Source organism: Zea mays, chromosome 4 (genome assembly GCF_902167145.1).
Source record: "Zea mays cultivar B73 chromosome 4, Zm-B73-REFERENCE-NAM-5.0, whole genome shotgun sequence".
In the NCBI taxonomy this organism is placed as follows: domain Eukaryota; kingdom Viridiplantae; phylum Streptophyta; class Magnoliopsida; order Poales; family Poaceae; genus Zea; species Zea mays.
Window position 1 is genome coordinate 94,387,651 of NC_050099.1, and position 13,283 is coordinate 94,400,933.

Sequence of the window (13,283 nt, forward strand, 5' to 3'; positions counted from 1 at the left end):
TAAGATAAAAGAATAAATATTTTCTTGTATATATTATATGCATTTTTGTTTTTATTTTAAAGATTAGTTAGCATTTTTGTTAAAAACAATAAAAGACGGTAAGAAAACAACAAATCCAACAAAAATATCGGTTTACTGTCAAAAAAATCTCCAAAAAACGTTTTATTTGAATTTAAAATACAAACCGGGATAAAATTAGAAAACCTACAGAAAGTGGTTTACCATCGGAAAATAAGCGGTTTACCGTTAGTTTATAGCGGTTTACCGATAGTTTTTGATCGGTTCACTGGCTTTAACTTTTTAATTTTTAATTGCCGAACCGACCGATTTTTAGTGGTCTAGGGTTTAGATAACCTTGGTCTCCACACTCGTCCCCGCCCAAAACCCACGCCGTGGGCCACTAACCACGCCACAAAGCCGTCCCTCGCGCACACCATGGGATCGATGAGCCTAAATTTTTTGCAATTCAACCTTTTTAGTAAAAAATACTTTTATACCCCTAAAAGATTTATTCTCGTTTTTTGACTCTTTGCTCGGCACCGAAGCAACACGGCTCGGCGCCGTGACCTACGGCGCCGAGGTATGGGACGTTATGCCATACTGGTGCCTACGTGGTGCCTAGCTCAGCGCCGCGAGTCATGACGCTGCGCTCACGAAAATACAAATAAAGTTTAATATCATTATATTTTGTTTTAAATCTTGACAATAGGTATCAACAAAATAATAATATGTTTTATAATGACTATTATCTTGGCTTGCTAATTGGGGAAGATTAATCTTTTGTGGTAGACGAAGAGTCATTAATATATGTCCGCTTCTGTTCTAAAAGGGCAACATTTGTGTGACATATATGGTAATCTTTATATATATTACTACTTATTAAGAGTGGAACTAAGGTGTCCACACCGTCTGTGCCCCCGCCCCCACTCGGTCTCATGGGCCTCGCTCCTGCTACCCAGCGTCGCGTTCTAGACCTCGACGCCGTCCGTCATACGACCTTCCGCTTCCTCCGCCGAGCATGCTCGTTCCTGACTTCCCTTCTGTGTAAAGGCTGGAAAGTTGTCCCGTGGGCTTAGCTTTCTCCCTCTACATACCATCCGCGTCCTCCGACTGGTCGTGCGTGGAGCTTCTACAACCTCAGGTGGCATCTGGCTTCTGCGCAGGCCACATCCCATCCGCCCATAAACAGGAAGGAAGACGTCGCCGCCTAGATTCACCAAACGAACTGACCGACCTTTGTCTCGATCCTCCTATCATGCTCCGACCAGCTCGTCTCCTCAGGTATGTCTCCACTCCGCCTCTTTGTTTCGCTCCATGCTCCATCCGAGGAGCTCCTTCTCAGGAGAGGACTATGAACGGGAGCCAAAGTGCCCCAGCTAGCGAGACAACGGCTTCACCATAAGCCAGAACGTTCCAAGCTCCCGATCATCTCTCATGGGATGCATGCCATGTCAGCCCAACTGGTCCTGTCTCTCGCGACTGTAGAAAGGCAGCAACATTTCCTTACTACTTAGTATTTGCAATAACTATATATTTGTGGGGGGAAATGTTTTTTATGCTATGAATTTTAGGATTCCAATTTGTTGCTCACTTGCTCGTGTATGATCGTGTATGATGTACTGATTAGTTGCTAGCTTCCCACTCGTGTATCCACATGATTCAACTCCATTTAGATATTCATTATGACGTGTGTGGCTGAGATATATATCTATGTCCTATTTTTTGTTCTTGAAAGTAGTATCCACGTGTTCTAGTTTCTTGTTGGTATCGATGTCATTTAACAATATGAGTTCATTGTAGTACTAACATTCTTTGGGAGCTTTACATAGATTGCGTCTGAACACCATGTTATATGTGATGTATTGGATCGTTAAACAATACAGTAAAAACCTTACATTTCATACGGCCAAAGCCGTTGACATAAGCCCTAAGCTGTCGGAAATAGCTTATTTCCGACGGCCGAAGGCTTAATGTTCGACGGTACTTGTCCCTCGGTCGTAACGGGTCGAAAATAAGCTTATTTCCGACGACCGCCGTCGAAAATAAGCTATGTCTGATGGACAAAAGGGGTCGTTGGCATTTAACCGCGATAACGGCTGAAACTGTCGTTGGTGGGACCCACGTCTCTTATGTCCAACGCATTAGCGGGATCATCGGAGATAAGGCCCTATTATGTCTGACGGCCTCTGGGGAGGCGCCGGCGGCTGGGGCGATGCGGGGTCAACGAATGAAACTGAAATGGTGCAGGCGGGCACGCGGCGCGACGGCTGCCTTGGGCCGTCAAATATAATGTTAGATCCGACAGCCGCCTAGGAGGTCATCAGACGTAATATAGCCGTCGGAACTATATCGTTTTACTGTTGTGAAAATCAGTTAGCACTTGTATGCACCATGCATACAAGTGACTAGATAACACACTTGGTTGACAGTTAACGACCCCGTCCACTTCGACGTAGGTCGCCGCCTCAATGCCTCTCTTATCGAGCTCTTCATCCGCGAGTCTGAGGCCCTTAAGTCCAAGGTACTACAATTCCTCTCCTCATGTTCTTACTAGGAGAGTGCCCGTGCGTTGCAACGGGAACATATAATACCATGATAACTTATATACAAGATGTGTCTTATATTGTTATAAGAAAATGTTTCCTAATCCATTTGTGATCCTGACCATACATAAATTTTGTTATTTAATTTAGTTGTTTCACTACTACATTGCAACCATCAGTATCATGCAGACTTCAATATATGCCACAATTTGCATGGTCTCATCATTGGATAGCACGTGCCACACCTGCCGGTAGAAGTTCCCTCGTACATCGTCAGTCATCAGGCACGCACCACCATTCACGCTTGCTTAAACAAAAAAGCAAGTATGTGTGTTTGCGAAGAGAATTAAAGACATGCCGGCACAAAAGCTACCCCAACGATGGTGAGTGGTCATTGTTGTCGGTCCTCCTCTATGTCATCTCCGGCGCCGAGATGACGTCACAGTCCTTGAAATAGTAGTCGTCGAACGCGTGTGTCATGGCGAGTACCGATGATTCTTGGATGGGCTGCCAAACGAAGTGCACCCCGGTCTCATCAGCGAGGTAGTACATCTAGCCGTTGCACCACCGGATGTGCTACTCCTCTACATATATCTTGTTCGAGGACACTCACACAACGTCAGCAACGGTCGTCGTCCCAGCGTATAAGAATTCATAGCCGGTCAGTAGCGACTTACGTGGCAGGTTGGGCTTCAGGTGGATGATGAGCTGGACGTCGTGATGGCGCCATCATCGGATGCGGTGCCTAGAACAACCTGAGAGTCGCCGGCGTTGGCGACGACCATGAGGTCCCCCTGTTTGACGATGGACAGCGCGGTGTAGCCGCTCTAGACCGCGTCCATGCGACGGCTGCGCCGGAGCTTGCCATACACAGCGGCGCATACAGCCATGTAGGACTGCTTCCAGAGGTCGAACTGGCAGTCGCCAAGCTTCTTCTCGTCGTCGATGAGCGACGCCAACGCGAGCGCCTCCTGCTAGTGGTGTTTGTTCGGGGTTTCCAAGTAAGAAACATGGATTCATATTTGGCGTTGGTTTATAAAAATGACTCATAAGTCAGATCCATGGAAAAATATTACAGAGAATAAATGTCACACATGCAAAAAAGGAATTTAAGTTGAAAACATTATTCAAATAAAAAAGTTTGCATGCAAGGCTCTTCTTTGAATACTACTCCCTCCATCCAAAAATATAATTCAAGAATCTCGGTGATACTTATCTACTACTACACATTGTGCAAGGGTAGCAGGTGGGCTTCGGGAGAGATGTAGTAGATTTACTGTAATAGATGTAGACATAAACACACATGTGGTGTAATGGTAGCTACGAGCACATTTGCTTGAGGGGTCGTGGGTTAAAATCCCCTTAAGGCCATTTGTGTTTTTTTAATTTAAGTTTAGCTAGACGTGGGAATGAGAATGGGTTTTGTGGGGAGGGGGAATGAGAAAGACAGAAACAAGGAATGAGAATGAGAGAATAGACAGAACGGGAATGGTGACAGAACATGAGAATAGACTGTGCGGTGAGGGGGAATGGGAAAAACAGAACATGAAATGGCAGCCTACTCCTTACTGCCTTAATAAGTATTAGAGATTTCAGCTTTGGAAGTATAATTCACTTTTAGTTTTTTTCCAAACAGTAAAGAAGAAAAGTCAATTGTCGAGCACCATTTTTTCTTGCTAATTAGTTGCTCGCGATCTTTGTTACTATCTGCATGTGGTCGGCCATCCATCAATATGAGAGTACTTTCGTCATATATAACTATATATTTAAATAATATATTGTTGTCTTTTTTTTGCTTCGATATTGTAACTATCATGCCTACTAATATATTTCAGAAAAGCATTTTGAAAATAATGTATATTTGTGACTAGACAAAGTAGTTTTTTGGTTGGGATTTGGATACAGACCACTGTGCCATAAAGCATGCTTTAATTCCTAAAAGCAAACTATCTTTGCACTGCAACTGCCATTAGCGTCAAGCAACACGAATTACCTGAACTATGACAAAAGATATGAAGTGAGTGCTGAGTTGCTGCTCAACTTTTTCATAGGCCAGAAGGTACCAAAGCCTACAAAGGATTCCATTTTTCAGTTACAGAGTTCCTTTCACTTTGGGACCTCCAAACAACTTCATAAGTGTAAGCATCCTAGAGCCATTAGCCATGAACAATTATTTTTTTATGGAAAAGGCAAGAGCTCTGCTGCTTAATTAAGTGAGAAAAAAGAGGTTTATTTACAAATGGGGTTGATTTATGGTTTTTTGCACATGACAAGTTTTTGTTGGGTCTGACTTATTCTATCTATATATCTATGGAAGCCTGTTAGATGCCAATGTAACTTTTTTAGTTTGGACAAACAGATGCTCTTGCGATTTGTACCTGATACGGTTGGTTGGCATAATTGAGTGCCGCTTTGATGTAGTCGTTAGGTCTCAGTTGTAACCTGCATCAATTCTAATGTAATTCACATCATGAACCGCTTATGTTGAACTAATTTTTGGTGCTCATAATTTATCATGGAAGTTACTTTTTGAGGCTACTTGCAGTGGCTTTTTAATTTTTTTATTATTATTATTATTATTATTATTATTATTATTACTTGACATTACGATATTTTTATATATCGGTGAGGTGCATGTCGAAGGACTGGAAACAACTTGAAGGCAAATGAGCGTTTCACGGAGCAAGGATGTGACGGAACCTCCTAAGTCATTAGGCCCACCTACAGTTCTCCTTGTCCAATGGACCTTGGGCAACTGTAACACCCACTTTGTAAGAAAGGTCTAGAAAGAGAAATTATATTACTTTATAACTATATGAGTTATCTATGTTTCTCATTTCATGTGAACACCATAATTAAACAAATAAATAAATGACAAGAGATACCCAACAAAACTTGCCTCATGTTGAGTTTTTACTTGATTGTGCATTAGTGGTTAATAAACTAAATGTGTCATTAATAGCATACCAATGGATCCGTAGAATTTAAACTCTAACTTGAAAATAAAACCATGAAAACAGAGGAGAGAAAGGAATATTGTTCAATACAAATAAAATTATAATTTAATAACTTCATCATAGTTGGTATGATCAAAATAAATAATTAACCAGTGTACAAAGTGCCACAAAGTTTGAATTTGAATTAATGTTTGAAATTGGAAAGAAGGGAAAAGACAAAAGAAAAGAAAGTAAAAGAAAAAAAAAGAGAAAACCTTGTTGGGCCCTTAACCTCAATTCAGCCCATCATCATTTTACTCCCGCGCGTAGCCCACTCTACTCGCCGGTACCGACACATGGGGCCCCCAGGCAATCACCCACTCACCGCGCACCCTCAAAGCCGCTGCGTCGGCAGGTAGGCCCGCCTGGTCAGCCGCACCCGAGGGATTTGGACACGCTCATCCCACTGTGTGTTGGGGCCCGCGTGTCATCCCTACCGTAGACGCGACAACCACTCGAGCGCACAGCGCAGAACTTCTCCCCCTTCTCTCGGAGCTGCCGATCCACACCTCCGAGTCCGTAGGTTTGAGGCAATAAATACAGACCTCGCCCAATTCTTCCCCGTGCTTCCACCGCTAACCCTCGCCGAACCGCCGCTCGTAATTGAGAGAAAGAAGGAGTCACCGGCAACAGGAAAGAGAAGGTCCGCCGCCGCTGCTTGATTCGTACAGACGCCGCGCGTGTGGTTCTGCACCTGGGCGGGAGGTATCTCCGTGTTTCTGTGGAGCTTCCGTGTACCTCGCGGAGGCAGTGCTCCACTGTGTGACCCTTAATTCCTCACCGGAATCACTGGTCCGTCGCTGAACAGACGTCGCCGTGGACTTCACCACTGCACCCTCGGAATGCCGGTAAGAACCTCCTCTGGTTGTTCGCATCGCTATACACATGGCAGGGACATATGCAATTTAGGAAGTAGGGGCTAGGGGCGTGTGTTGGGGAAGCTCGTCGGCGTTCCCCGCCGCGGTGGCCGCTTTCTTCGGTGGCCGCGGGAAGGAGGTAGGAGATGTAGTGGCCACCGTCCTTGGTTTGATGGGCGGTGCAGATCAATCCAGGAAGTAACCTTTCGCAGGGGCGATCTGGTCCGTTAGATCATAAATGGACAGCCGCAATGTGATCCTAACGTTTTAAATCCAAACCGTCGATGCCCGATCTCGTGGCTGTGGTTGCGTACCGGTTCGCGGTGGGACGTATCTAATCCGGACCGTCCGCTGTTGATCTCGCGGCCGAAAACCACTGATACCCCTTCACGTTGGCCTTTTTGCTAAAGAAACCCTTTACTTTTCAAGAATAGAACCCGCAGTCCAGTGTATAGTGTTCTGGGTCTAGGATTTAATTGCGCAGGGGTCCCTGCCTTTCTCAGTATTGGTGCGCCCAGTCCAGAGCTGTTTAAAATGGAATAATTGAATTGGAAAACAGGTTTTTAATACAAAAATATATGCTAGAACTTTAATAATTCATAGAGAATTCATATGAAGTCCAAATTTACCCATTCTAGTTTCTAAAATTTTGTAATATTATTATTTATCACTTAGAGTATCGTTTTTGACATTAAAACAGTCAAAAAATTTAAATCTCATTTAATCATATTCCAAGCATATAAAACCTTTGAAAATTCATAACTTAAAATCTATAACTCCAAAAAATTATGATTTCTGTTCCTAGGTTTTTATTTTTATGTATAGATTATTACTGTGTATTTTGTTTATATGTTTGGTGTGATGTTAATTTTCTCTATGTATTGTGCTTGTTTGTATTGTGGCGAGTAGAAGAATTTGTGTCTGAGGATCCTGGTGAGCAGGAGATAGAAGTAGCTGAGCAAGAGCTCATTGAAGGCAAGTTGTGCCATTGACCACTTTTTACCCAATAATGTTCTTAATGTCACTTATTCATGCATAGGTTAATTTTGATGGGACCCGATAGGTTGCCCTGGATTGTTTATCTCATTACCTTATTTACCTCTGAATCACTTGGGTAGTTTGCTAATGCTTTACATGGTTTTGGGATAATCATTTATTATGTCTATGTTCCAATTCTTTTGTTATTCTATTTATGTTCATGTCAAGATCATTAATGTTAATTGGAACATAGAGCTTAACTTGAGTAACACGTGCCACCACAAGGGATTAATGGAACGCCCTTGGCTGACTAATTAGGAAAGCTAGTGGAAGATTACCTTACCCGAAAGGGGCAAGGGCAGTAGGGGAGTTGCTTGCAAGGAGGTTCTCGGGTTGATTTAGCTGCGATGGCGGTCAGACGGGGGATTCTTGCAAGTGCTCTTCCCATAAACTGTAGCGGGTTTTCGAAAGCTAGTGGAACTTTATAAAGGCCTCGTAGTGTTGCCCTGCCTCGCCTCCTAAGTAGAGGTGTATGGGAGTCGTGACCCCTTGGCAGATGGGTAACATGACTTGTGGGTAAAGGGTACAACCTCTGTAGAGTGTAAAACTGGTATACTAGCCGAGCTCACGGTCATGAGCAGCTCAGGACTCTCTGATGATTAAATTATGGAACTTAAATTCAATTTTGTCATTTGCATTGCATGGGTTTATTATTAATTTTGTTCGATTACTTTATTTAAGGTTTGGTATTTACTTACACTTAGTAACTGCTAATAAAATTTTGACCAACTACTTAAAAGCAATGCTCAGCTCTAACCCCTGTCATTGATTAGCCTTACACATCACATGAACTCCCACCTTTGTGAGTTCATGTCCACTGGTTCCCCACAACTTGTTGAGCTATGATCATGTGTGAGCTCACCCTTGTTGTCTCACACCCCCCATAGGAGAAGAACAGGTGGTTCAGGAGGAGCCACAAGGTGAGGAGTTTGATCTGATCTAGGTGGCGTTTCTGAGTTGGCATTGGTACCAATGACGATCCTTAGTTCATTTTTATCTTCTATTTTGTAATAAGACTTCTGCTATGTATTAAATACTCTGATGTTATTGTGACATTTTTCTCTATACACTTTGTTATTATATATGTTGTCTTCTTGGCGCATGTATGAGATGCACCTGGCTTTGTTCCTTAAAGTCGGGTGTGACAGAAGTGGTATCAGAGGAAATGTTGACTATAGGACGAAGCCTAGATAGAAATAGACAAACCCTTACCTACTTATCTTACACTGATTCATTCTATACTTATCTCACTATGATTCTTTCTATACTTGTCTTTCTCCTGTCTCACCTTTTGTTGTTCTACTCTGATTACTCTTATCTTTTCTACTTCAAGACATGATGGATTTCACACCTTGGAATCCTACATTTATGAACTTTTTAAGAGATAGGAGACATAAGACAAAAAATAAAACTATTTTCTCTATTAAAAAAATGTTGGTTGATTGTTCTGATGATAAATGCTTGATTTGCTTCTTTGATTGATTGAAACATTATAGTTGGGCATCTTAGCATGTACCACCATAAGGTAATGTATTAGCTTTAGGGGATAACACACTAATCTACTTAGCTATTAAATCCTTCAAAGTAACATGCCTTGTAATTACATGCCTTGTCTACAATCCTTTCTTTCGTACCATGTGTTTCTAACCCAGATGGGCTACCCCTATAGTGTTAGAAGAGAGCACTATAGACGTGATCCTTGGTATGTCATGGTTAAGAAAGGCAAAGACAATTTATACACTATGCTGAAGGAACCGTAGAACTCACCAGTTCCAAAGGACAAAGATTTGAAGTTGGAGTTGCAGTAACTACCACCATCAGACTAGCGACATTCTTAGTAGATGAGAAGTTGGTGGGTGACAACATCCGTGCAGTTAGGGATTTTTCGGATATCTTTCCAGAGGAGTTATTAGGGATGCCACCATAAGGGAAGTTGAGTTTGTCATTGATCCCTTACCTGGGCTGCCCCTACTTTCAAACGGCCATACAGGATATCTGTAGAAGAGTTAAAGGGACTGAAGAAGCAGTTAACGGAATTACAAGAGGCTGGGTACATTCGTTCGAGTTCTTCACCTTGTGGAGCACCAGTTCTATTTGTACAGAAGAAAGATGGATCGCAAGGGATGTGCGTAGATTATAGATCACTTAATGATGTTACTGTGAAGAACAAGTATCTGTTACCCCGTATTGAGGATTTATTTGATCAGATGAGAGTTGCTAGGGTATTCTCGAAGATTGATCTCTGATCCGGTTACCATCAGATGAGGATTAGACCATCGGATATCCCCAAGACAACATTCTCGACCCGATATGGATTATATGAGTTCACTGTTATGTCATTTGGACTAACTAAGGCACCAGCTTATTTTATGAATTTGATGAACAAGGTGTTTATGGAGTATTTGGACAGATTCGTCATGGTATTCATCGATGATATTCTTATTATTCCAAGAGTGATAGTGATCACGAGGAACATCTGAGATTGGTGCTACAGAAGCTACGGGATAACCAACTATATGCCAAGTTTAGCAGGTGCGAGTTTTGGATTGGCGAGGTGCCATTTCTTGGTCATATTATTTCTAATGGAGGAATATCAGTGGATCCTGCTAAGGTTAAGGAGATAATGGAGTGGAGAGTACCCACTACAGTTACTGAGATTCGGAGTTTCTTGGGACTAGCAGGATATTATCGGAGATTTATTGAAGGATTTTCTAAGATTGCTAAGCCTATGGCCTCGCTTCTGGAGAAGGACAGAGAATTTAAGTGGGACGAGAAGTGCCAAGATAGTTTTGATCAATTAAAGAAGAGATTGATGTCGCCACCAGTGTTGGTTATGCCAGACCTACAGAAGGGATTTGATATTTATTGTGATGCATGTGGCCAAGGCTTGGGATGTGTACTCATGCAAGAAGAACATGTGATTGCCTATGCTTCTCGTTAGTTACGGAGACATGAATTGAACTACCCCACCCATGGCTTAGAATTGGCAGCCGTTGTGCATGCACTTAAGATTTGGAGACATTACATTATGGGAACCAAGTGCCAAGTGTACACGGATCATAAGAGTTTGAAGTATATATTCACTCAGAAGGATCTCAACCTTAGGCAACACCGTTGGTTGGAGCTTATTAAAGATTATGATTTGGAGATACACTATCACCCGGGCAAGGCAAATTTGGTTGCAGATGCCTTGAGCGCAAGGAGGATGTTCATTCAACTATTGTTGCCCAGCTACCTGAGGAGATTGTTGAGGATTTCAGGAGACTTAACCTGGGGATAGTTGCTCACACTGAAGGAGTTACTATTGATGTGGAGCCTACTTTGGAGCAAGAAATCCGCAAAGGACAAATTGGTGATGCTAAGATACAAGAGATTAAGGGTCTGATTACTGAAGGTCGAGGTCCGGAATTCACGGAAGATGAGCAAGGCACTGTGTGGTTCAAGGACAGGATATGTGTTCCTGATATTGAAAGCCTTCGTGAGACTATTCTAAAGGAGGCCCATGACTCGGATTATTCTATTCATCCTGGTAGTACCAAGATGTATCAGGATTTGAAAAGGAAGTATTGGTGGTATGGATTGAAGAGAGATGTGGCTACATGTGGTTAAGTGTGATGTGTGTCAAAGAGTGAAGGCTGAACACCAGAGGCCAGCTGGACTATTGCATCCACTGAAGATACCCGAGTGGAAGTGGGAAGAGATTGGTAAGGACTTCATTACTGGATTGCCTCGCACCTCGAAAGGATGTGATTCTATATGGGTTATTGTGGATAGACTGACCAAAGTGGCTCATTTCATTCCGGTCAAGACTACTTATAAGGGATCTCAATTGGTAGAGTTATATATGACTCGTATTGTGTGCTTACATGTAGTACCAAAGAAGATCGTTTTGGATAAGAGGATCACAGTTTACCCCCAGATTTTGGAAAAGTTTTCATGAGAATATGGATACGAGGTTGAATTTTAGTTCGGCCTATCATCCTCAGACTGATGGACAGACTAAAAAGGACTAATCAAGTATTGGAGGACATGTTGAGAGCTTGTGCCCTTCAGCATGGTAGTAGTTGGGACAAGAGTCTACCTTATACTGAGTTCTCATATAATAATAGTTACCAGTCCAGTCTGAAGATATCACCGTTCGAGACTCTGTATAGCAGGAAATGCAGGACTCCTCTATATTGGATCAGACTAGGGGAAGATAGTTCTTTGGACCTGAACTGATTCAAGAAGCAGAAGAGCAAGTCCGTATAATTCGAGAGAATTTGAGGGTAGCTCAAACCAGACAAAAGAGCTATGCTGATAATAGGAGACCACTGAAATTTGAGGAAGGAGATTATGTGTACCTCAAGGTGTCACCACTTCGTGGAATGAGGAGATTCAAAGTTAAGGGCAAATTGTCCCCTCGCTATATTGGACCATTCTTGATCTTTAGGCGAGTTAGGGAGATGGCATACCAACTCGAGCTACCTGCTAGCCTATCAGATGTGCATAATGTGTTCCACGTGTCTCAACTTAAGAAGTGTCTCCGTGTCCCCGAGGAACAGTTACCAATGGAAGAGCTAAGTGTTCAGGGTGATTTGACTTACACGGAGTACCCGATCAAGATTCTTGACACATTGACTCGAGTTACAAGGAATAAGGTGATAAAGATGTGTAAAGTGCAATGGAGTCACCACGGACAAGATTAAGCTACATGGGAGAGAGAAGAAGAGCTTCGCATAGATTTTCCTCACCTTTTCCCTAGATCTTCTTAAATCTCGAGGACGAGATTATTTTTAAGGGGGGTAGGATTTGTAACACCCACTTTGTAAGAAAGGTCTAGAAAGAGAAATTATATTACTTTATAACTATATGAGTTATCTATGTTTCTCATTTCATGTGAACACCATAATTAAACAAATAAATAAATGACAAGAGATACCCAACAAAACTTGCCTCATGCTGAGTTTTTACTTGACTGTGCATTAGTGGTTAATAAACTAAATGTGTCATTAATAGCATACCAATGGATCCGTAGAATTTAAACTCTAACTTGAAAATAAAACCATGAAAATAGAGGAGAGAAAGAAATATTGTTCAATACAAATAAAATTATAATTTAATAACTTCATCATAGTTGGTATGATCAAAATAAATAATTAATCAGTGTACAAAGTGCCACAAAGTTTGAATTTGAATTAATGTTTGAAATTGGAAAGAAGGGAAAAGACAAAAGAAAAGAAAGTAAAAGAAAAAAAGAGAAAACCTTGCTGGGCCCTTAACCTCAATTCAGCCCACCATCATTTTACTCCCGTGCGCAGCCCACTCTACTCGCTGGTACCGACACATGGGGCCCCCAGGCAGTCACCCACTCACCGCGCACCCTCAAAGCCGCTGCGTCGGTAGGTAGGCCCGTCTGGTCAGCCGCACCCAAGGGATTTGGACGCGCTCATCCCACTGTGTGCTGGGGTCCGCGTGTCATCCCTACTGTAGACGCGACAACCACTCGAGCGCACAGCGTGGAACTTCTCCCCCTTCTCTCGGAGCTGCCAATCCACACCTCCGAGTAGGTTTGAGGCAATAAATACGGACCTCGCCCACTTCTTCCCTGTGCTTCCACCGCTAACCCTCGCCGAACCGCCGCTCGTAATTGAGAGAAAGAAGGAGTCACCGGCAGCAGGAAAGAGAAGGCCCGCCGCCGCTGCTTGATTCGTACAGACGCCGCGCGTGTGGTTCTGCACCTGGGCGGGAGGTATCTCCGTGTTTCTGTGCAGCTGCCGTGTACCTCGCGGAGGCAGTGCTCCACTGTGTGACCCTTAATTCCTCGCCGGAATCACTGGTCCGTCGCGGAACAGACGTCGCCGTGGACT

General features: G+C 42.9%; 1 long non-coding RNA gene across 2 annotated transcripts; it reads left to right on the forward strand.

The window, feature by feature from the left end:
- Window positions 1-1,077: 1,077 nt before the first annotated feature.
- LOC103653521 (uncharacterized) lies at window positions 1,078-5,379 on the forward strand. Of its 2 annotated transcripts, none has more exons than XR_002269140.1 (2): window positions 1,078-1,281; window positions 4,595-5,379. It is a non-coding gene; the product is annotated as an uncharacterized lncRNA (long non-coding RNA). The 2 variants fall into 2 exon arrangements; XR_565528.2 differs by having other exon boundaries at window positions 1,081-1,281; window positions 5,174-5,379.
- Window positions 5,380-13,283: the final 7,904 nt, after the last annotated feature.